Source organism: Macaca nemestrina, chromosome 6 (assembly GCF_043159975.1).
Source record: "Macaca nemestrina isolate mMacNem1 chromosome 6, mMacNem.hap1, whole genome shotgun sequence".
NCBI classification, from domain to species: Eukaryota; Metazoa; Chordata; class Mammalia; order Primates; family Cercopithecidae; genus Macaca; species Macaca nemestrina.
The window spans coordinates 59695394-59718439 of NC_092130.1; the positions used below are offsets into that span (position 1 = coordinate 59695394).

The 23046-nt window shown below is 34.7% G+C and overlaps 1 protein-coding gene across 7 annotated transcripts in view; it reads right to left on the reverse strand.

The window, feature by feature from the left end:
- Positions 1-23046, reverse strand: part of LOC105500037 (proline rich 16) — a 317629-nt gene that overhangs the window by 169576 nt on the left and 125007 nt on the right. Inside the window, exon 1 of one of the 7 annotated variants that reach the window (XM_071098555.1) lies at positions 440-2273. The exons of the other annotated variants lie outside the window; for them this stretch is intronic. The gene's annotated coding sequence lies outside the window, so the exon portion shown is untranslated. Of the gene's footprint in view, positions 1-439; positions 2274-23046 lie in introns of those variants that run through there. 7 annotated transcript variants of the gene reach the window in all.

Below are 23046 nucleotides of genomic sequence, written 5' to 3' on the forward strand. Positions count from 1 at the left end.
TGAATAGAGTATGCAGGCACTATTTAATTATTATATAGTATTAATGTTATGGTTAAAACATTTAACAACATCAACAATCAAAAACAAGAACTATCATATTTTCTAATCATATTTCACTTTAAATCTACAATGAATAATCCTGACATTATTAACAAAAATTAGATATTCATAAAATTATAATGCTGAAGTAGAAAAACAGAAAATGGCAAACACTATTTTCTCTATATTAATACTTCAGAAGAAAATTACATATCTCTGTATCCACCTCCACCCTCCCCCAAAAAAAACTTTATCAAAAGAAAAAAAAAGAAAAAGAAATCCATAGAAACCAGCTTAAGGGACTACAGAAGAGAATATAGATTTTCCTCTTGAACTCTGTTCTTCATTTCAAGACACTAAAGAATTGTGGTAGAAGTGTGGTTTCTATAGTCAGACTCACTAGCTATGTAATCCCAGGCAAGGTACTTGGTGGCTATTTCTCTGTACTTCTGTTTTCTTATCTTTGAAAAGAGGGCTAAAAAATGTACAAGCTTCGCAGGGTTAATGTGAGAGTTAACTAAGTTAATATATGTAAATAATTTCACACTTTTAAAAGCACATAATAAGTGCTTACAAATGTTTGCTATTTTTTTCTGTTATACAGTCAACAGAACAGGGAAGTAACAATGCCTGTCAGAATTTTTACTGACAGAGGTTCTCAGAGCACTTGAATGAAGAATTCTGAACCAAGAACTTGGGCTTTGTAATTAATCTTCAGTGTCAGATATTCTCCGGGCAATACAGCAGCAGACCAAGCTGGTGCCCATATGTTCCTCCTCACGGCAAAGTGAAAGAGCCAAATTCTGCATGTACTGCCAGAATCCCCCGGCTTCATAATTGCCACCACTTTTTCCATTTTGACAGTATAGATTCTGTTCTGCTGGTTGGCTGAGATTGTCTGGCTATGCACAGTGGAAAAACTATTACCAAATCATTCCAGCCATAACTTGTGAACTTATTCAGCAATAGAACATTCCTTCCAACTACAAGCTGAACAATTCCTTCTTTCGTTCCTCTTGTGTACTTTAGACACGGTCTCAGACAAGGCTAATCAAACCAAAGTGGAAAAGGCTTGAAAATTATCTGGTGAAGGTTTGAAGTAAATCATTAAAGTGTTTTCTGTTATCCAAAGTATGATTATCTATACTACAAGGAAAATGTCTAAAGTTTAGGCTTGGCATTGGCCATTGGAAAACAACAGAAAATGATTTGAATTTGTTGGATGGGAAGGTACCAACCCTGAATTCATGACAAATGTGCATTTACATTTCTGGCCTGTGCAGAATGAATCAACATCCCAAATCTGTTTTAAAAACTCCACCCTAAACATTTGCTTATTCTTCCAGTAAGAATATACAAAACAGCCCACAGTATGAGAACAGAACTTGAATAGGTTTTTGAGGAGTCATGATAGGTTTTACATTCAACTTGCCACATTACCTTGTTTCCTTTATGCTCAATGACATATATTTGTAAAACATGTCTCACGTGCAGGGTCACAGTTTGATTACAGAAAAAAAACATGTTTGTGTATTAAGCCATCAGATTTATCTGGAGATCAAATAAACACCCATAAACTACAAGCTGCAAATATTCACCAATTGAATCTGTGTGTGTGCAAAAGTGCTTTACTAAGGAAAGCTCTGTTCAAATGCTAATCGTTATCCAACTGACTACATTAAAAGTTCCTTCAGGGAATCGATAACCTCTTACTCATCTTTACGACGCCATCTTCTGAGAATCAAAGGAAATTTGTTTATTGGCTAAACACAATGAAAGCTAAGCTCTTAGGCTAAGCAGCAGAGGGCTATTGGATTCTCAGTCCAGATTTCTTAAATGAGCCATATATGCCTGGATATAAAAAACTGAAATGCAAGGTTCAGTCTCATTTTCAGTGGCCATCACCTAAACAATGTGTTAGTGCCTTAAAGGAAAAGTATTTAAAAAGTATTAGAATATAAGTATGCTGTTGAAATTGCATAGAAGACCCAAGAAAAGCCTACAATATACATGCTTAAAACTGGATTGAATTATATAATAGATAACATATGTAAACCAATCATATGAATTAAATAAAATTCTAACAATTTTTAATATGTTTTAGTTATTTTTTCTCAAATGGAAGCCTACATGTAAGTTATTTGATAATGTTTTTGTGGGGTTTAAGACATGAATCTTAGTAAGAGGCTTAAGTAATTATTGAAAAAATACAAAGCATAACTTTCTATGACAAAATACTACATAGTAAGATTTTTAAAAATGTAAACAGAAAAAAATAAATTATGAAGCTTTAAATTTTATTTCCACTGAAGTTATTAAAAAGCAATGATAAAATATGATATAAAATCTAGTATTTCTTATTTATAAAATACCAATACTGGTTTGAATTATGTATTCTATGAATATTCAGAAAATCAGCAGTTAAATAACAAACACGACTCTTGTTTTAAAATTCATGCTTAATTGCTAAGTTTCCTTCACTTTACTTAGACACTATAGCCATGCTCCATGTGTAAACTCATGGGCAAATATTTGCATTACAAGTTTTTTCAATTTCTGCTGAACTGCCAATTGTATGCTTTCCTCATAATCTTTAAATAGTATACTGCATGCTTATTTGTCTTTGCCCAATAAGTGTTTTGAGTTACAGAAAATAGCACAGAGTGACTTCTTTATTAATCCATCACATTAGCAAAATAAAAATGTGAGTTCACAGGATTAAAATATGATCATCCCATTTGAGTGCCCAGTCTGAAGGGAATACATGTATTAATACTCATATTAAGAACTTTTACAATTTGTGAAAGTAATATTATATACATATTTCACTAAATAATGCAATAAAAAAGAATTACATTTATTAGCATTTTAGAATACAAACTAGTATATCTTCAAAAAGAATCAAATCAAATAATATATATGTGTATTAGTCTGTTTTCACACTGCTGGTAGAGACATAGCCGAGACTGGAAAGAAAAAGAGGTTTAATTGGACTTACAGTTCTACATGGCAGGGGAGGCCTCAGAACTATGGCAGGCCCCAAAAGACACTTCTTGCATGGTGGTGGCAAGAGAAAGCAAGGAAGAAGCAAAAGCAGAAGCCCCTGATAAACCCATCAGATATTGTAATACTTATTTACTATCAAGAGAATAGCATGGGAAAGACCAGCCCCCATGATTCAATTACCTTCCCCTGTCCCTCCCACAACATGGGGGAATTCTGGGAGATACAATTCAAGTTGAGATTTGGTGGACAGAACACAGCCAAACCATATCAGTCCACCCCTGGCCCCTCCAAATCTCATGTCCTCACATTTCAAAACCAATCATGCCTTCCCAACAGTCCACCAAAGTCTTAACTCATTTCAGCATTAGCCCAAAAGTCCACAGTCCCAAGTCTCATCTGAGACAAGGAAAGTCTCTTCTGCCTATGAGCCTGTAAAATCAAAAGCAAGCTAGAAGCAATGTTTCTTCCTAGAAACAGTGGAGGTACAGGTGTTGGGTAAATACAGCCATTCCAAATGGGAGAGATTGGTCAAAACATAGGGGTTAGAGGGCTGTGCAAGTTTGAAATCCAGCGGGGCAAATTTTAAAGCTTCAAAATGATCTCCTTTGACTCCAGATCTCACATTAAGGTCATGCTGATGCAAGAGGTGGGTTCCCATGGTCTCGGGCAGCTCCACTGCTGTGGTTGTGCAGGGTACAGCCTCCCTCTTGGCTGCTTTCACTGGCTGGTGTTGAGTGTCTGTGGCTTTTCCAGGTGCACAGTACAAGCTGTCGGTGGAGCTACCATTCTGGGGTGTGGAGAATGGTGGCCCTCTTCTCACAGCTCCACTAGGCATTGCCCCAGTAGGGACTCTGTGTGGGGGGCTCCAACCCCACATTTTCCTTCTGCACTGCCCTAGCAGAGGTTCTCCATGAGAGTCCTGCCCCTGCAGCAAACTTACCTGGGCATCCAGGCATTTCCATACATCTTCTGAAATCTAGGCAAAGGTTCCTAAACCCCAATTCTTGACTTCTGTGCACTTGCAGGCTCAATACCACATGGAAGCTGCCAAGGCTTGGAGCGTCCACCCTTTGAAGCCACAGTTTGAGCTCTTCATTGGCCCCTTTCAACCAAGGCTGGTGTGGCTTCGACACAGGGCACCAAGTCCCTAGGCTGCACATAGAATGGGGACCTGGGGCCCGGCCTACAAAACCACTTTTTCCACCTGGGCCTCTGGACCTACGATGGGAGGGGCTGCCTTGAAGGTCTCTGCCATAGACTGTAGACATTTTCCCCATGGTCTTGGAGATTAACATTAGGCTCCTTGTTACATATGCAGATTTCTGCAACTGGTTTGAATTTCTGCCCAGAAAATGCGATTTTCTTTTCTTTCACATAGTCAGGTTGCAAAGTGTCCAAACTTTAATGCTCTGCTTCCCTTATAAAACTGAATGCTTTTAACAGCACCCAAGTCACCACTTGAATGCTTTGCTTCTTAGAAATTTCTTCCACCAGATACCCTAAATCATCTCTCTCAAGCTCAAAGTTCCACAAACCTCTAGGGGCAGGGGCAAAATGCTGCCAGTCTTTCTGCTAAAACATAACAAGAGCCACCTTTGTTCCAGTTCTCAGCAAGTTTCTCATCTCCATCTGAGACCACCTCAGCTGGATTTTATTGTCCATATCTTGGGCAAAGTCATTCAACAAGTCTCTAGGAAGTTCCAAACTTTCCCACATTTTCCTGTCTTCTTCTGAGTCCTCCAAACTGTTCCAACCTTTCTGCCTGTTACCTAGTTGCAAAATCACTTCCACATTTTCAGGTTATCTTTTCAGTAATGCCCCACTCTACTAGTACCAATTTACTGTGGTAGTCTGTTTTTATGCTACTGATAAAGACATAGCCAACACCGGGAAGAAAAAGAGGTATAATTGGACTTATAGTTCCTCATATCTGGGGACGCCTCAGAATCATGGTGGGAGGTGAAGGGCACTTCTTACATGGCAGTGGCAAAAGAAAATGAGGAAGAAGCAAAAGCAGAAACCCCTGATAAAGCTATCAGATCTCATGAGATTTATTCACTATCATGAGAATAGCATGGGAAAGACTGGCCCCCATGATTCAATTACCTCCCCTGGGTCCCTCCCACAACACAGGGGAATTCTGGGACATGTAATTCAAGTTGAGATTTGGGTGGGCACATAACCAAACCATATCAGTATGTATTGAAACTAATTTTAGCTTTAAGTTTTATTTAAATAGTTAAAATAAATATTTATTATTTCATATACTTTATTAAATTAATATAATTAATTTAAATTTAATATAATTAAATTAATGTAATAAATTATATTAATTTAAATATAATTTAAACTAATTAAATTAAACTGGTTAAATTAATTAATTTAAATATAATTTAAATTATTATTGCCTGAAAACTAAAAACCCATGCTGTCACATTAGGCATTCAGGGTCTAAATAAAGAAAGGGTGCAGTTTTGATAGAGAATATTTTCAGGCAGTATTTAATTTTGGACCAGTTACTTCTGTAGAGCAAGTGAATTTATTCAGCTGGCACTAGCAAACAGATAAACAGCAATGGAGGATACCTCCCTCCACCGCAAAGGGAATGAATTGCTTTTGCACCTGCCTTTTCAGGATAATGGTGTAGGTGCTAAATGGGCCCGTGAAGGGTGCCACACATATCTGGGATTAGACTGGGTCAGGACTGCCTGGAAACAAATGCCCTTATTTATGAAAAGCAGGAAGACAAGTCTCAAAACCAAAGAAACTAGCACTTCAGGAGGCACCTGAGAATTTGGAAAGCTAAGTGTGGTGCAAAAAGTAATTCTGGGACCATGGGAACAGAACTGACACTGTGACTGTTTTCCTCGAGGTTTAGACTATTATTGTTCCAGAAACAGTCCAGAGAAATGGGAAAGAAAATGGAGTAACAATTTCCAGCGAGTAAAAATAACATGTTTATTTCTCTTTTCTGTCTTTTCATTGCATGAGTAATGTAGGATATATACAAGTATCACTCACACATATCAAATTCTGAAAATAACATGTTTTAAAAATGTATAAGTGTTTCAGATTTCACCTAAAGAAAGAAAAAAATAATTCAATAAGATATCCATTATTTTATTTTAATATTACTTAGAAGCTCTTCATTGTCGAAAATCTTAGATAATGGCTCTACATCTTGAGATCATTTCTGTTTCTATAATAATTTGACAATGACCTCAAAACAATTTGAAAAGAAAAGCTAAGTAAAAACTCAATAAAGAATATTCCTTTAAAAAAAATTTTTTTTAAAGTAGGTTAGAGGTAACTAGGGCCTCTAGGGAGAGAGAAGTGGGGAGTTCTCATTTATTGATTACAGAGTTTTGTCTGGCATGATGAAAAAGGTTTGGAAATAGATAATCATGATGGTTGCACAGCATTGTAAATGTAATGATGCCACTGAATGGTACATTTAACAATGAATAAAATGTCAAATTTTACTTACACATATCTAACCGCAGTTTTTAAAAATTAGTAATGCAATATACCAAAGCAATTGAATTGTACAGATAAGTGAATTGCAGGGTATGTGGAGTATATCTGAATATAGTTGTTGAAAAAAAAGAATATCTCTTCTTATGAAAGAAAATAAAATGTTTTTAGAAGATGTGATCATTTTAGGATGAATAATCAGCTCTCTTTTGAATATGAAGAGTTTCAAGGATTAATTTTCTTAACAGAATACCAAGACTGTCAGGAGATACCCTCTTTGGGACACCCTTCTGATTCTGAAAGAAGTATAAAGGAAATGAAGACCCCAGTTTATATTCCAGAAATCCACCAGAAATAGGTTAATCCCAGCTTATTTTCGGTAGGTCAAAATGCAAATACAACCTGGATCACGGCAAGAAGGAAAAAAAGCAATGAGAGGTGAAACATCGTATAGGGGATTAACAAGATCTAATGATTGTTGCAATACACTTTTTAAAAGAAAAATAATTCTATAATTGAAAATAAGTTAGAAAAAATTCTACCTAATAGGAAAAATCCTATCATGAATAGATTTAAATCATTTATTTGGTATATTAAGTCACAAATAAGAACTCTAGTCTTTTTTTCTAACTACTAGTTGAAAAATTTGGACTGTTAAGTAGTAAACAAGAAGTCATCTTGTGAACATGTCTATATTTTTGTTTTTGTTTTATTTTTGTATTAGTTGGATAGTTTTGTATTATTCACTTCTGCCCCTTACGTTGAAAACTAATGTAATCAAATTAAATTCTGAATACCAGTGCTGGTTTCAACATTCATACATAGGAAGAGCTCAGTGGCATCAATCTGGTCAGAGACCTAGTCTGATAAATCTGTTTTGCATAAGAGCACACTCTTTTTACTTCAAGCCTAGGCTCATTTAAAAAGGCCAAGAGCAAAGAAAAAAATGGATATTATGCAGGGAAGGCAAAATTTTACTCCATTCTTGTGCTACCAGAAACCTCTGGATTTCACTTCTTATAAACTTAGATTCAAAACTAACCGCTGGGTATATTTTCAGGAAACATAAGGGAAGGGCTTCTACCAAAATATGCTCCCCTTTTCTTATGAACTTAAGATGCAAGAACATGCAGCCAAATTATTTCCATTGCCTGCATGCCTGTGACTCCAGCATGGCAACTCCTAGATTTGATACCTACTGGATGGATAAATTGGAGAAAGTCGTGATTCAAAGATATAAAAATGTACAACTCTACATATGAGGTTTGCTACTATTGATTTATTTCTGTATTTACAAGGGGAGATAAAATAAAGAAGGGTGAGAATGTCTTAGAATGTGTCAGGTATATAAGACTCATCTTGTTTTATCAAAAATGAGTTTACCAGAATTGAAACACTCACACAAACACATGCATGGTTATCATCTCTAGGAAAACAAAAGCACCACCACCACAAAAAACCCTGATTATAAGATCTTTTTTTAAGTTAGTAAAAATCCTTCTTAGTATGCTTTGGGAAGTGGAGAAGCTCTGGTAGGAAATTGCTATCCTTCTGAAGCAGATGGTAGAAAAGACTTTGAAACCAAGATCAACCATGGAGATGGTTACAAGACTCTAATGAAGCACAGATCAAGTGTCTCTACTGCAGCATCCATATTCCCAGCACAACTCTGGGACCCAACTCCATCTGCACCTATGAATCTCTGTAAGTCTCAAACGAAATCTTCTTTATATGGTAAAATATCTTCAAAGAAACTATTTATCTCCAAAAGAGAAAAACATAAGAATAGTTTGTTTTAGTTTCTTCCATTTACAGCTGATAAGATAAAAATAATTATCATATTTCACATCGTGTCATTGAATGTGAGACAGAGTATATAAAAAGCAAACACTAAGATCTCTTCACTTTTCAGTAAAAGGTGAAAAGAGACAGTCTCTCTTTGAAAAAAAAAAACCTAAGATATATATTGTACATCTGCCTACATGAACAATGTTGTTTTAAATTATGGGTACATTTTACTGTCTCAAATAATTTATTAAAACAAGTAAATTGGGAACCACTATTTACAGGTTTCAACAAGGCAATTAAAAAAAAAGAATTCACTAATACTTAAAATTTCTATATGCGAGAATCTAATAGAATAAAATGATCTTCTTTTCTAAATGGATCCCAAAAGCATTGCCCACGTTTTGGAAATTACTTGGATCTTTGCACTGTTAAATACCTAGAGCCAGTAATACATAATGTTAGGTAAGGGAAACAGTATGGCATACCACATTTTTTTGTAAGAGAGTACAGCCTGGAGTACAGTGGTGACCATAGCTCACTGTAGCCTAGAGTTTCCGGGCCCAAGCGATCCTCCCACCTCAGCCTGCTGAGTAGCTGGTACCACAAGCATATTCTACCATTCTTGACTAATTTCTTTTCTCATTTTTTGTAAAGATGAGGTCTCACTATGTTGCCCAGGCTTGACTCTAACTCCTGGTCTCAAGGAATTCTCCCACCTTGGCCTCTCAACATGCTGGGATTATGTGATTAAGTGCAAGAACCACTGCACTCAGATGGTTTATCACATTTTTTCCTAAGAGCATCAACTGATGACGAAAGTGACTTTAGGTGATTAATGAAAAAAATAATTAGTAATTATGTATTTATTTTAATATTATTTAGGAAAACATAACTAGTTTACCAAACCAGTAACAGAAGTTTTCATTTTCAAAGAAATATATTTAAATTAAAAAGTCAATACAAAAACGTATATAAAAATGCAGGTGATAAGTCAATGTGATTAAAAAATACATATTTGAAATATAAATGACCAATGTGTGGGAAATTTCTTTTATATAAGTCAAATAGTCAAAAAACCATATAACTGGATGCCTACTGCTCTGTCTCCTCAGCTCTGGGAGTCCTGAGGAGGCTCTATCACAGCCTCTGTTGCCCTGTTACCTGTAGGTACTGGGAGATGTGTAGAAAGGACGCTGACACATCTTAGAAACCAGAAAATGGCATTACATCAAGACTTAACAACTTTGAAGTTTCTTTGAAATTCTACCCTTGCCAGCACACATGTGCCCATGGCTGTCCCACCATTATGCAGCGTGCACATGCCCCACTGCCGCACCAACACAAATGCACCCACAACTGCCCCACCACTGTGCACTGACCTGCATTCCCCCCTGCCTCTGTGGGTGTGCACTAGCCCGCAGGCCCCTGACCACAAGATACTCCTCTGTGGCCCTCCACTGCCTGGCTGGAGTGCTTTTGCTGGCAGCCCCATTGGAGTGTTGTTGCCAATGGACAGAGAATACATGGCCCCCTACTAAGTGCAGCAGATGTTTGACCTCCAGGGACCAGAAAACAAAGCTACATGCCTGGTCCTAGCCTGACAGGGTAAGAGCATGCAGCCCAGGAGTGCTGAGCTGAGCCTTGGCCCTGAAAAGCATACAGAAATGAAGCCAATAAACTAAACCCAACTTATACAACTATCAAACCCTAAAGGGCATCAAAGAATATAAAAGCAAAAAGCTCCATCCAAAAAACTTCAAAGATTATAGGTAGATCAGTCCACACAGAGGAGAAGGAGCCAGCATAAGGATTCTGACAACTCTAAAATCCAGAGTATCCTCTAACCTCCACATGACCACACTAGCTGTGCAGCAATGATTCTTAACCAGATGGAAATGGCTGAAATGGCAACACAGAATTCACAATCTAAATGTCAGGAAGCTCAACAAGATACAGGACAAAGTTTAAACCCAATCAAAGGAAATCAGTAAAACAATTCAAGTGTTGAAAGACAACATAGACATTTTAAGAAAGAACCAAATTGAACTTGTGGAAATAAAAATTTCACTATAGGAATTTAATAATGCAATTTGAAGCATTAACAGACTAAGCTGAGGAAAGAATCCTATGAATCAACTCAAGTAGACCAAAAAAAAAAAAAAAAAAAAATTAAAATGGACAAACCTCCAAGAAATACAGGATTATCTGAAGAGACCACATCTATAACTCATTGGGATTCCTGAAAGAGATGGAGAAACAGCAAGCAAATTGTAAATCACATTTGAGAATACTGTCCATAAAACCACAAAAATTTCCCTAACCTTGTTAGACAGGCTGACATGCAAATTCAGGAAATTCAGAGAATGCCTGTGAGATACTACACAAGACAACCATCCCCAATGCATATAGTCATCAGATTGTACAAAGTCAATGTTAACAACAACAACAAAAGTCTTAAAAGCAGCGACAGAGAAGGGACAGGTTATATATAAAAGGAACATCATCAGTCTAACAGTGAATTTTTCAGGAGACACCTTACTAGCTGAAGAGATTGGGAGCCTGTATTCAGCATCCTTAACAAAAAGCATTCCAACACAGAATTTCACATCCACCCAAACTAAGCTACAAAAGTGAAGGGGAAATAAAAATCAATTTCAGACAACTAAATGCTAAGGTAATTGGTTATAACTAGATCTGCCTTACAAGAGGTCCTGAAGGGAGAGTTAAACACAGAAACTTCTGCCACAAAAACATATTTAAGTACATACCCCACTGACACTATAAAGCAACTATACAATCAAGGCTACATAATAACCAACTTACAATATGATGACAGGTTCAAATCCTCATATACCAATATTGAACTTGAATGGAAATGGACTGAAAACTCCACTCAAAAGGCATCGAGTGGCAAGTTGAATAAAGAAGCACGACTAACTGTATGCTGTCTTCAATAGACCCATATCATATGCAGTGATCCTATAGGCTGAAAATAAGATCTATTAAGAAAATGGAAAACAATAAGGACAGGGGTTGCTTTTCCTATTTCAGACAAAAATGAACTACATCATCAATGTTCAAAAATGATAAGGAAGGAAAACAATAAGGACGGGGGTTGCTTTTCCTATTTCAGACAAAAACGAACTACATCATCAATGTTCAAAAATGATAAGGAAGGATATTACATAATAATAAAGGGTTCAATTCAAAAAGAAGACTTACATATCCTAGATATATATGTTCCCAACTCGGGAGTACCTAGACTCAAAACAAATTCTTAGAGACCCACAGAGAATTAGATAACCACAAAATAACAGTGGGAGACTTCAAACTCCACTGATGGTGTTAGACAAATCATGGAAGTAAAAAAATCAAGAAAAAAAAAATTGGGGACCTAAACTCAACATTTGAACAAATGTACCTAACAGACATCCACAGAATACTACACCCAACAACAACAGATTATACATTCTTCTCATCTTCACATGGCACATACTCTAAGCTTGACTATATACTCAGTCACAAAGCAATTCTCAACACATTCAAAAAAACCAAAATCATCCCAAGAACACTCTTAGACTACAGCACAATGAAAAAGAAATCAATAACAATAATATCTCTCAAAACAATATAATCACATTAAAATTAAACAACCTGCTCCTGAACTACTTTTGTGAAAAAAATGAAATTAATACAGAAATAAAAATTATTTGAAGCTAATTAAAATAAAGATACAACATCCCAGAATCTCTGGTACACAGCTGAAGCAGTGTTACAAGGAAAGTATCTTGTACTAAATCCCTACATCAAGAAGGTGGGAAGTTATCAAGTTAACAACCTAACATCACACCTAGAGTAACTAGAAAAACAAGAACAAACCAACCCCGTATCAAGCAGAAGTAAAGAAATGACCAAAATCAGACCTGAACTGAATAAAATTGAGACAATAAAATTCACATAACAGATCAATGAAACCAAATGTCAGTTCTTCAAAAGAATAAATGAGCCTGATAGACTGCTAGCTAAGATGATAAAGAAAGAGAGAAGATTCAAACAAACACAATCAGAAATGGCAAAGGTGACATTAACACTAATCCCTCAGAAACACAAAAAGCCATCAGAGACTAATATGAACATCTCTATGCAGACAAACTAGAAAATCTAGAAGAAATGGATAACTTCCTATAAACATATAACCTTCCAAGATTAAAACAGGAAGAAACTCATATCTTGAACAGACCAATTATGAGTTCCAAACTGCATGTGTAATACAAAACCTGCTAACCAGGAAATCCCCTGGACCAAACAAATTCACAGAAAATTCAACCAGACATGCAAGGAAGAGCTGGTACCAACTATACTGAAATTACTCCAAAAAATCAAGAAGAAACTGCTACCCAACTCATTCTATGAAGCCATTATCATTCTGATACTAAAACCTCGCAGAGACACAACAAAAAAGGAAACTGCAGGCCAATATCCCTAATGAACACAGATGCAAACATCCTCGACAAAATACTAGCAAATTCATTGCAACGGCACATCAAAAAGCTAATCCACCATGATTAAGTAGGCTTTATCTCTGGGATGTGAGGATGGTTTGACATATGAAAATCAGTAAATGTAATTCATCACATAGACAGAACTAAAAACATAAAGCACATGATCAACTGAATAGACTCAGATATGGCATTCACAAAATTTGACATCTATTCATGTTAAAAACCCTCAACAAACCAGGCATCAAAGGAACATATCTTTGATAATAATAAGAGTCATCTATGACAAACCCATAGCCAACATCATAATCAATGGCAAAAGCTGAAGCATTTCTCTTGAAAATCAGCACAAGACAAGAATGCTACTCTCATCATTCCTATTCAGCATAATACAGGAAGGCCTAGTCAGAGCCAACAGACAAAAGAAATAAATGGCATTCAAATAGGAAAAGAGGAAGTTAAACTATCTCTCTTTGCTAATGATATAATTCTATACCTAGAAAACCCTAAAGACTCTGTCAAAAGGCTACTGGAACTGATAAATAACTTCAGTAAAGATTCCTAATACAAAATCAATGTACAAAAAAATCAGTAGTATTTCTATACACTAATAACATTCAAGCTGAGAGCCAAATCAAGAAGGCAATCCCATTCACAATATCCATGAAAAGAATAAAATACCAAGGAATATAACTAACCAGGAAAGTGAAAGATCTCTAAAACAAGAATTGTAAAACACCAGTAAAAGAATCAGAGATGATAACAAACAAATGGAAAAACATTCCATGGTCATGAATAGAAAGAATCAATATTGTTAAAAGAAAACATTGTTCAATGTAAATTCACAGATTCAAAGGTATTCCTATCAAAATACCAACATCATTTTTCACAGAATTAGTAAAAACTATTAGAAAATTCATATTAAACCAAAAAAGAGCCCAGAGAAACCAAATTAATCCTAAGCAAAAAGTACAAGGCTGGGCCATCACACTACCTGACACTGAACTATATTACAAGGCTACAATAACTAAAACAGCATGGTACAGGTACAAAAACAAACACATAAATCAATGGACCAGGTTACAGAACCCAGAAATAAAGCCACTCATCTATAACCCTCTGACCTTTGACAAAGTTGACAATAATAAGCAATGAGGAATGAACTCCCTATTCAACAAATGGTGCTGGGGTAACTGGCTAGTCGTATGTGGAAGATTGAAACTGGACCCCTTCCTTAAATCATATACAAAAATTGACTTAAAATTGATTAACAATTAAATGTAAGGCCTCACACTATAAAAACTCTAGAGGAAAACCTAGGAAACACCACGATAAACACAGGACTTGGCAAAGATTTCATGATAAAGACTCCAAAAACATTTGCAACAAAAACAAAAATTAATAAGTGGGACTTAATGAAACTAAAGAGCCTCTACACAGCAAATAAACTACCAATAAACAGTCAATGCATAGAATGGAAAAAATATTTTCAAACTATGCATCTGACAAGGATCTAATAATAAACATCTATAAGAACTTCAACAAATTAAGCAAAACAAACACCATTAAGAAAATAGGCAAAAAACATGTATAGACATTTCTCAAAAGAAGACATACACAAGGTCAACAAACATATAAAAAAAGTTCAATATCACTAATCACCAGAGAAATGCAAATCAAAACCACAAGAAGGTATCATCTCCCACCATTCAGAAAGGCTGTTACTAAAAAGTCAAAAAATAATAGATGTTGGCACGGTTGTGAAGAATAGAGAATGCTTATACACTGTTGGCAGGAAAGTAAAATTAGTTTAGCCACTGTGGAAATCAGTTTGGAGATTTATCAAGGAACATAAAACAGAATTCGCATTTGACCCAGCAATCCCATTATAGGGTATATACTGAAAGGAATATAAATCAGTCTACCAAAAAGACAGTTGTATATTCACTGCAGCTTTATTCACAATAGAAAAGTCATGGAATCAACCTACAGGCTCATTCATGGTGGGTTGGGTAAAGAAAATACGGTGCATATAAACTATACAATATAACACAGCCATAAAAAACAAAATCATGACCTCTGATGCAACATGGATGCAGCTGGAGGCCATTATCCTAAGCAAATTAACACAGAAACAGAAAACCAAATACTTCATGTTCTCACTTGTAAGTGCAAGCTACACATTGGGCTTACATGGACATAAAGATGGAAACAGTAGACACTGAGACTACTTGCAGAGAGAGGGTAAGAATAGGATGTGGGCCGAAAAACTACCTATAGGGCACCATGCTCACTATCCGGGTGATGAAATAATTTGTACATCAAATCCCAGAAACACACAATTTTCACTTATAAAAAACCCTCCACATTTACCCCCTGAACCTACAATAAAAGTTGAAAGAGAAATTATAAAATGAAATCAAATCATTGGGATAAAAAGAACCATATCATTAGACATTAGTCTTAGCCCTGCTACCTCTTACACGCTGCTCTTAGCAGGTCTCATATTCTCTATTCAGTTTGCAAATTTCTGAACTATTAAAATAACCCCAATTATCATTATGAGTTGTTGGAGCAATAAATAAAGGACACCTTGAGAAAGTTTTTAAAATATGAGAAGGTGTACATATTGTATCAGTTCAAAGTCTTTGGGGTCAAACAAAGGAAGATAAGTCAAAGGGGCTTAAACAAAAAAAGGGAAATTCTAGTCAAATTGGCATAGTAAATACATGTCTTAGTACATCCCACTCTCCTACAAACATAGTAGATGACATGATTGATAAAACATGAACAGAAAAACAATTAAACAAAAATGGGGCTGGGCTACAAAAGGAAGAACATATCCATGAAATAGAATCATAACAGAAAAGAGAATTGGTGAACCAGACTTAATCGAGTGTTATGCTTCAGAAGCGCACCTAGATGCACATAAAACTCTGGAACTTTTTAATCAGAAACTTAATGGGCTTAAAACTATACCAAGGATTTGAGTCATTCACAGGCGAAGGCTGAAGGAAATCTGTTGCAAACCTTGACATGAGTTTTATACGGTCCTTGGGCATAGGGTTAGAGAACATCAGGAGCTCCTATGAACCAGAAAGAGGAAATTGGCCCATCTATCTAATATCTGAATAACTGGTTGGACTATGTCAGCAATAACACATGGGGAAAGACTTGCTTCTAAACTGAAAGAGGCTGGGCTAGAGGCCAGGTCAAGGCAACCACTAACCACTAGATGGGGAAAGGTAAACAATGAGTTAGAAAAACACAAGCAAAAATAAACTCAGAAAATGATAATACATGTTAAGAAATTGAATGCTAATCTAGGCAACAAAATTAGTACGTGAAAGAAAAAGTCACTCCAAGTAAAGATGTTTTAGGATACTGTGACAGAAACTTGAAAATAAGCATGTTTGTATGTTTAAGGAGATCTAGGAATACAAACTTTCTCAGAGAGGTCAATAAATTTTGAAACAAATGAGAGGTTAAAAGGTGCTAATGTTTTCTGTCTCCTTAAAGAAGGGGAATGAACCAGTGAGTAAACATAAACTTCATTGAAAGAATTAATATTTCAGTAACTATATTCAAACTTTAGAGAAATCCATCACAGTAATAGAAATAGAAATTTTCTCTTTAGGGAGAATGCAAAATTTATAAGTTTAGACTCAAATATTTTACATGGTTACATTTTTATGTATCACTTATGCAAAGGTTTTGAATTTAAAGCTGGGGTGGGAAGGGAAGAATCAGCCCACATGGCTTCCAAATTACAAGAGGAAAAAGCACAGCATAGAAAATTTTATCTGTCAACCAGAAGGTAAGAGAGAAAGAAAAAAATCAGAAAAAAAGAAGCAAAGCAAGACAATAATAGGTAGAATGCACAAAATACAATCATAGTAATGAGACTAAATATATTACAACAAGAGCAAGTTTGAACAAAAGATCCTGTGAAGTATATTCTCAGATTTTCCAAAAAGCTATATTTTGATTTTAAAGGCAAACTTATAATATAAAGAAATTAAGAGATTAATTTAAAAAATGAACAAAAAATTCTAACAAAGTAAGCTAACCTAACTACATTAATACCAGATTAAATAGATTTTAAAGTCAAAAGCATTAATAAGAATAAAGAAGACTGCTGGGTATTGGATTAAAAAAATGTGGCATATATACACCATGCAATACTACACAGCCATAAAAACACTGAAATCATGTCTTTTGCAGCAACATTGATGCTGCTGGATGTCATTATCCTAAGTCAGCTAATACAGAAATGGAAAACCAAATTCTACATACATATTCACCCATATAAACGGGAGTTAAACATTAAGTACACACGGAAATAAAAATGGGAACAACAGGCACCAGAGACTACTAGAGGGGGCAGTGTTGGAGGGAGGCAGGGCTGAAAAACTACCTGTCGGGTTATATGCACACTACCCGGTTGACAGGTTGAGTCATACCCTGAATCTCAGCATCACACAATATAGCTTTATAACAAACCTGCATATTACTCCCGATTCAAAAATAAAAATTGAAAAAGAAAAAAAAAGTACACAGTCACACCTGCTTGCATAAGAAAAAGACAGGAGGGAGCCACACCAAAACATTTTCAATGGCTACAAGATAGAATATCATGGAGATAATTCTTTTTAATTATTTAGTTTTTTTAAACTGACAAAAATTGCCTACATTTATGCTATATAAAAAAGAGGATTGCTACATAAATGTAAAAACAATTAACAAGAAATGTATAAAAAATCTGACACGTATGCCCTCAATCCAGATATACTGAAAGGCAGAAATTGACAGAATATGAAAAAAATTATCACAAAGTAACCTATAGATAAACTAACAAAAAAGTATTTTTTAATGATGAGGTAGATCTTCATGGACAATATTATGAAACTTCCATCAGGATGGTCCTGCATATTTGTGTACATAATCCATATTCATGACTGGGAGACCTCCACATTATAGCAACAGCTATTTCCCCCAAACTTTTCTACATATCCAAAGAGATTTCACTAAAATTCTAAAGGAATATTTTACAAAAATTGACAAGTTGATCTTACATTTCAAATGAAAAGGCAAAGGGAGAAAAATATTCAAGAATATTTAAAAGATTTAGAAGGAGGAGATGGAGGAAGAGAAGTAGAAAGGTAACTGAGCCTCACAGATTTGGAAGAATCACGCTCCTAAATATCCAGACATTGCAGTTATAGAAATTGAGGAAATATAATATTGTTACATAGTCTATGATCATGTTACTCAGAACAAGCAAGAGAACAGAATCCTTAAAATACACCCATACTAAAAAAAAAAAAAAAAAAAAAAAAAATGAAATACACCCATACTGATAGGGACCTGATATAATAAACCTGTAAGGGGAAAGACTACATGTTGTTTGAGAATATGCTATAAATATGGGAAGTTAGAATATCTTTATTCCTACTTCTATTACATCCCAAAATAAATCTGTATTAATTAAACATTTAAATGTCAAAGTCAGAATTTTAATATTTTAGAAATTACAGAGAAACATTAATACCAAAAAAAATCTTAAAAATGAGAGAGAAAACTTCCAAATTTTAGGAAAAAACACAGGAAAATGCAGTTTTATAACCTTGGACTACAAATGGACTTCTTAACAAGACTCACAAAGTTCAAAGCACAAAGCATAGCAATGGTGAAAATTTTTACTACAAATTGTAAGATATAATATTAACAATATTAAAAACAACCAATAGAATGGAAGATATTTTAAAAGCATACACCCTATAAAGTATTAGTACTCAAATATAATAAATAAAGTCTTCTATAAATCAATGTGAAAAGAGAGATGATCCAGTAAAAATATAAATTATGTAAGCAAAAAAATTACCAAATGGCAAATGAACACTTGTAATCAAGAAATAAACATTCATTAAATTAAAAATGTAAAACCCTTAATAACAAAAATTTAAAAACCATGATTGTGACTCAACAGGTGAGTACATAAATTGTTTTATATGTATACAAGGTAATGTCCTTCATATTCTATAATGAAATACTTCCTGGAAATAAAAATGCATAAACTATAACCAGAAGTTCTAGAAAGAAGACTATTGCATAATTTTTTTCACAAATACGTATGACACAAACCAGACAGAATTTAAAAATTATGCATATTATATCTGGACTTATACATACACAGAAAATAAATATAGGAAAAATGCATTACAATAATAAATATCAAATTCAGGATTTGGTTAACATGCAGGGACAGAGAAAGGGAGAAAGAAAAGAAAAGTTGAATTAGGGGGCTTACACAAATGATGTAAGTTGTATTTGTGATACTTTATTTGGTGTAAAAATGTTTAAAATCAAATACAAAAAAATTTGCTTTAAGTTGGGCAATTGATATAGAGGTATTGATTATCTCCTTCTGTGCAATTTTCATATAGTTGACATATTTCATTATGTTAAAAATAATGAAGAGAAAAAGCGATTCCTAAAACAAAGAATAAAAACAAAAGTAATTAAATGGCCCAAAATAAATGAAGTTTCAACGGTAAGGGAAACTCCAGGAAGAGTTTGGTCCTCAGGTTTTTCAATATAATCAGGTTCTGGTTTTGTGGAAATTGTTCAGCTCTTCCTTCAGATGTTTTAACTTCACCCTGGGGGCAGAGTCTGTCCCATTTTACCACTGTATCCAGATGAAGTTTAGGTACCTTATGTAGGAAAAGCAAAAGACTTTCCCATAAGCTTCAGCAGGTTCCTTCTCATATCCCATGAGTCCAAATCAAGATTGCATAACTAAATTGATCACAATGCCCAATGGATTTAAAAAAAAAAAAAAAAAGGCAAGAGATAAAAAAAGAACATCTGGAATGAGACAGATAAATGGATGGATGAAGAGAGAGAGAAATAAAATTGTAAGTCATAAAAAGGCTGTTCTATTTCCCATCTTTAATGTTGATAAGAACATTCTGCAAGTTTCACAGTCACTGCTCATCTTTTGACTTGCTATGAAAACCTGAAACTGAAAATGTGCTTACAAAATTTTGGCAGGAAATATATTAGGTAATGTTTAATGATAGGAATACTAAAGGTATATTCAAGTTGCAAAGCTAAATTTTTCTTAAAAAGACTATTGTCAAGATAAAGCACTATTAGAGATCCACAAATCTGCAAAGCATTTATATGAAAAATATGTGTACTAAATGGGCAAAAGGAGAATCATAAGAACATCACACATTCTATTAAGACTCTGAGAACAAAGCGATTGAGTCATTGAATTTTTTTAAGTTTTATTTTAGGTTCACAGGTGTGTGTGCAGGTTTGTTAACACAGTCCAAGTTGTGTCATGGAGTGTGATGTACAGACAATTTTGTTATTCAGGTACTAAGCATATTAAAAATAGTTATTTTTCCTAATCTTCTCCCTCATAGAGAAATTGTCACACTACTTTCGACAATGGTTGAACTAATTTACACTCCCACTAGCAGTGTACAAGAATTTCCTTTTCTCCACAACCACACTAACATCTGTTTTCTGTTTTTGTTTTGTTTTGTTTTGTTTTTTTGACTTTTTGATAATAGCCCTTCTGACTAATGTGAGATAGTATCTCATTGTGGATTTGATTTGCTTTTCTCTAATGATCAGTAACATTGAGCTTTCCTTCATATGATTGTTGACTGCATATATGTCTTCCATATGTCTGTATATTGTCTATTCATGTTATTTGCCCACTTTTTAATGAGATTGATTTTGCTTCTAAATTTCTTTAAGTTCCTTATAGATTTTGGATATTATAATCTTTCTTCCATTTTATAGGTTGTCTGTTTACTCCATTGATAGTTTCTTTTGCTGTGCACAAGCTCTTTAGTTTAATTAGATTCCATTTGTAAATTTTTGCTTTTGTTGCAATTGCTTTTGGCATCTTTGCCCTTCGTCATGATGCCTATGCTAGTTCCTATGTTCAGAATTACATTTCCTGGGTTATCTTCCATGAATTTGTATTGTTTTAGGTTATATATTTGAGTCTTTAATTCATTTTGGGTTGATTTTTGCATATGGTGTAAGGAATGGGTCCAGTTTCAATTTTCTGCATATGGCTACCAGTCATCCCAATGCCATTTATTGAATAGGGAGTCCTTTCCCCATTGCTTGCTTTTGTCAGTTTTGTCAAAGATCGATAGTTGTAGGTATGCAGCATTATTTCTGGGCTCTCTATTCTGTTCCATTGGTCTATCTGTCTGTGTTTGTACAAGTACCATGCTGCTTTGGCTACTGTAGCCTTGTAGTATAGTTTGAAATCAGGTAGCATGATGCCTTCAGCTTTGTTCTTTTTGCTTAGGATTGCCTCGAATATTTGGGCTCTTGTTCTGTTCTTTATGAATTTTAAAATAGTTTTTTTCTAATACTGTGAAGAATTTCTTCAGTAGTTTTATAGGAATAGCATTGAATCTGTAAATTGCTTTGGACAATATGGCCATTTGAGTAATATCTGTTCTTCCTATCCATGAACATCAGGTATTTTTCCATTTGTTTGTATCATCTCTGATTTCTTTTCAGCAGTGTTTCATTGTAGAGATTTTTCACCACCTTGATTAGCTGTATTCCTAGGTATTTTATTATTTTTTGTGGCTATTGTGAATGGGATTGTGTTCCTGATTTAGCTCTCGGCTTGGATGTTGTTGCTGTATAGGAATGCTACTGACTTTGGATGTTGGTCTTGTATCCTGAAACTTTGTTGAAGTTGTTTATCAGCTCAAGGCACCTTTGGGCAGAGAGGATGGGGTTTTCTAGATATAGAATCATTTCATCTGCAAAGAAGGATAGTTTGACTTCCTCTCTTCCTATTAGGTTGACTTTTATTTCTTTCTTTTGCCTGATTGCTGTTGCCAGGACTTCCAATACTATGTTTAATAGGAATGTTGAGTGAGGGCATCCTTGTCTTGTGCCGGTTTTCAAGGGGAATGCTTCTAGCTTTTGCCTAGCCAGTATGATTTTAGCTGTGGGTTTGTCATAAATGGCTCTTATTATTTTGAAGTACATTCCTTCTGTGCCTCATTTTTGAGGGTTTTTAATGTGAAAACATGTTGTATTTTATCAAAAGCTTTTTCTACATCTATTGATATAATAATGTGATTTCTGTCTTTAATTTTCTTTATGTGATGAATCACATTTATTGATTTGCATCTGCTGAACCAAACTTGCATTCTAGAGATAAAGCCTACTTTATTGTGGTAGATTAGCTTTTCGATGTGCTATTAGATTCTGTTTGTTGGTATTTTCTTGTGGATTTTTGCATCTATGTTCATCAAGAATATTCCCCTGAAGTTTTCTTTCTTTCATTGTGTCTCTACCAGGTTTTGGTATCAGGATGATGCTGGCCTCATAGAATGAATTAGAGAAAAGTACCTCCTCCTGAATTTTTTGGAATAGTTTCAGTAGGAATGGTATCAGCTTTGTTTTGTACATCTGATAGAATTCAGGTATGAATCCAACTAGTTCTGGGCTTTTTTTTTTTTTTTTTTCTTGATAGGATATTTATTACTGATTCAATTTTGGAGCTCATTATTGATCTGTTCAGGGAATCAATTTATTCCTGGTTCAGCTTGGGAGGGTGTTAGGTGTCTAGGAATTTATCCACTTCTCCTAGATTTTCTAATTTGTGTGCATAGAGGTGTTCCTGTTAGTCTCTAGTGATTATTTGTATTTCTTTGGGGTCAGCAGTAATGTCCCCTTTGTCATTTATAATTGTGCTTATTTAGATTTTCTTTCTTTTCTTCTAGTTAGTAGTCTCTTATTAATTTTTTCAAAAAATCAAATCTATATTTGTTGATCTTTTGTACAGTTTTTCCTATCTCAATCTCCTTCAGTTCAGCTCTTATTTTCATTACTTCTTGTCTTCTGCTAGCTTTGGAGTTTGTTTGCTCTTGCTTCTCTAGTTCTTACAGCTATGATATTAAATTGTTAACTTGAGCTCTTTCTAACTTTTGGATCTGGGCATTTAGTGCTATAAATTTCCCTCTTAACACGGCCTTAGCTGTGACCCAGAGATTCTGGTATGGGTAACAAAGTTATTTCTAAGTTAGTAATTAAAAGATAAATTGCGAATGAAGTAAATTATATCTTAGGTTTCTGTAATTTATTAAAGAAGGTAGCTTCAATTATCTCATGCTTCTCTAAAAAAAGAGTAACATATTTTTAGAAGTTAGTAACTTAACATTGACATTTTGGAATATTACAC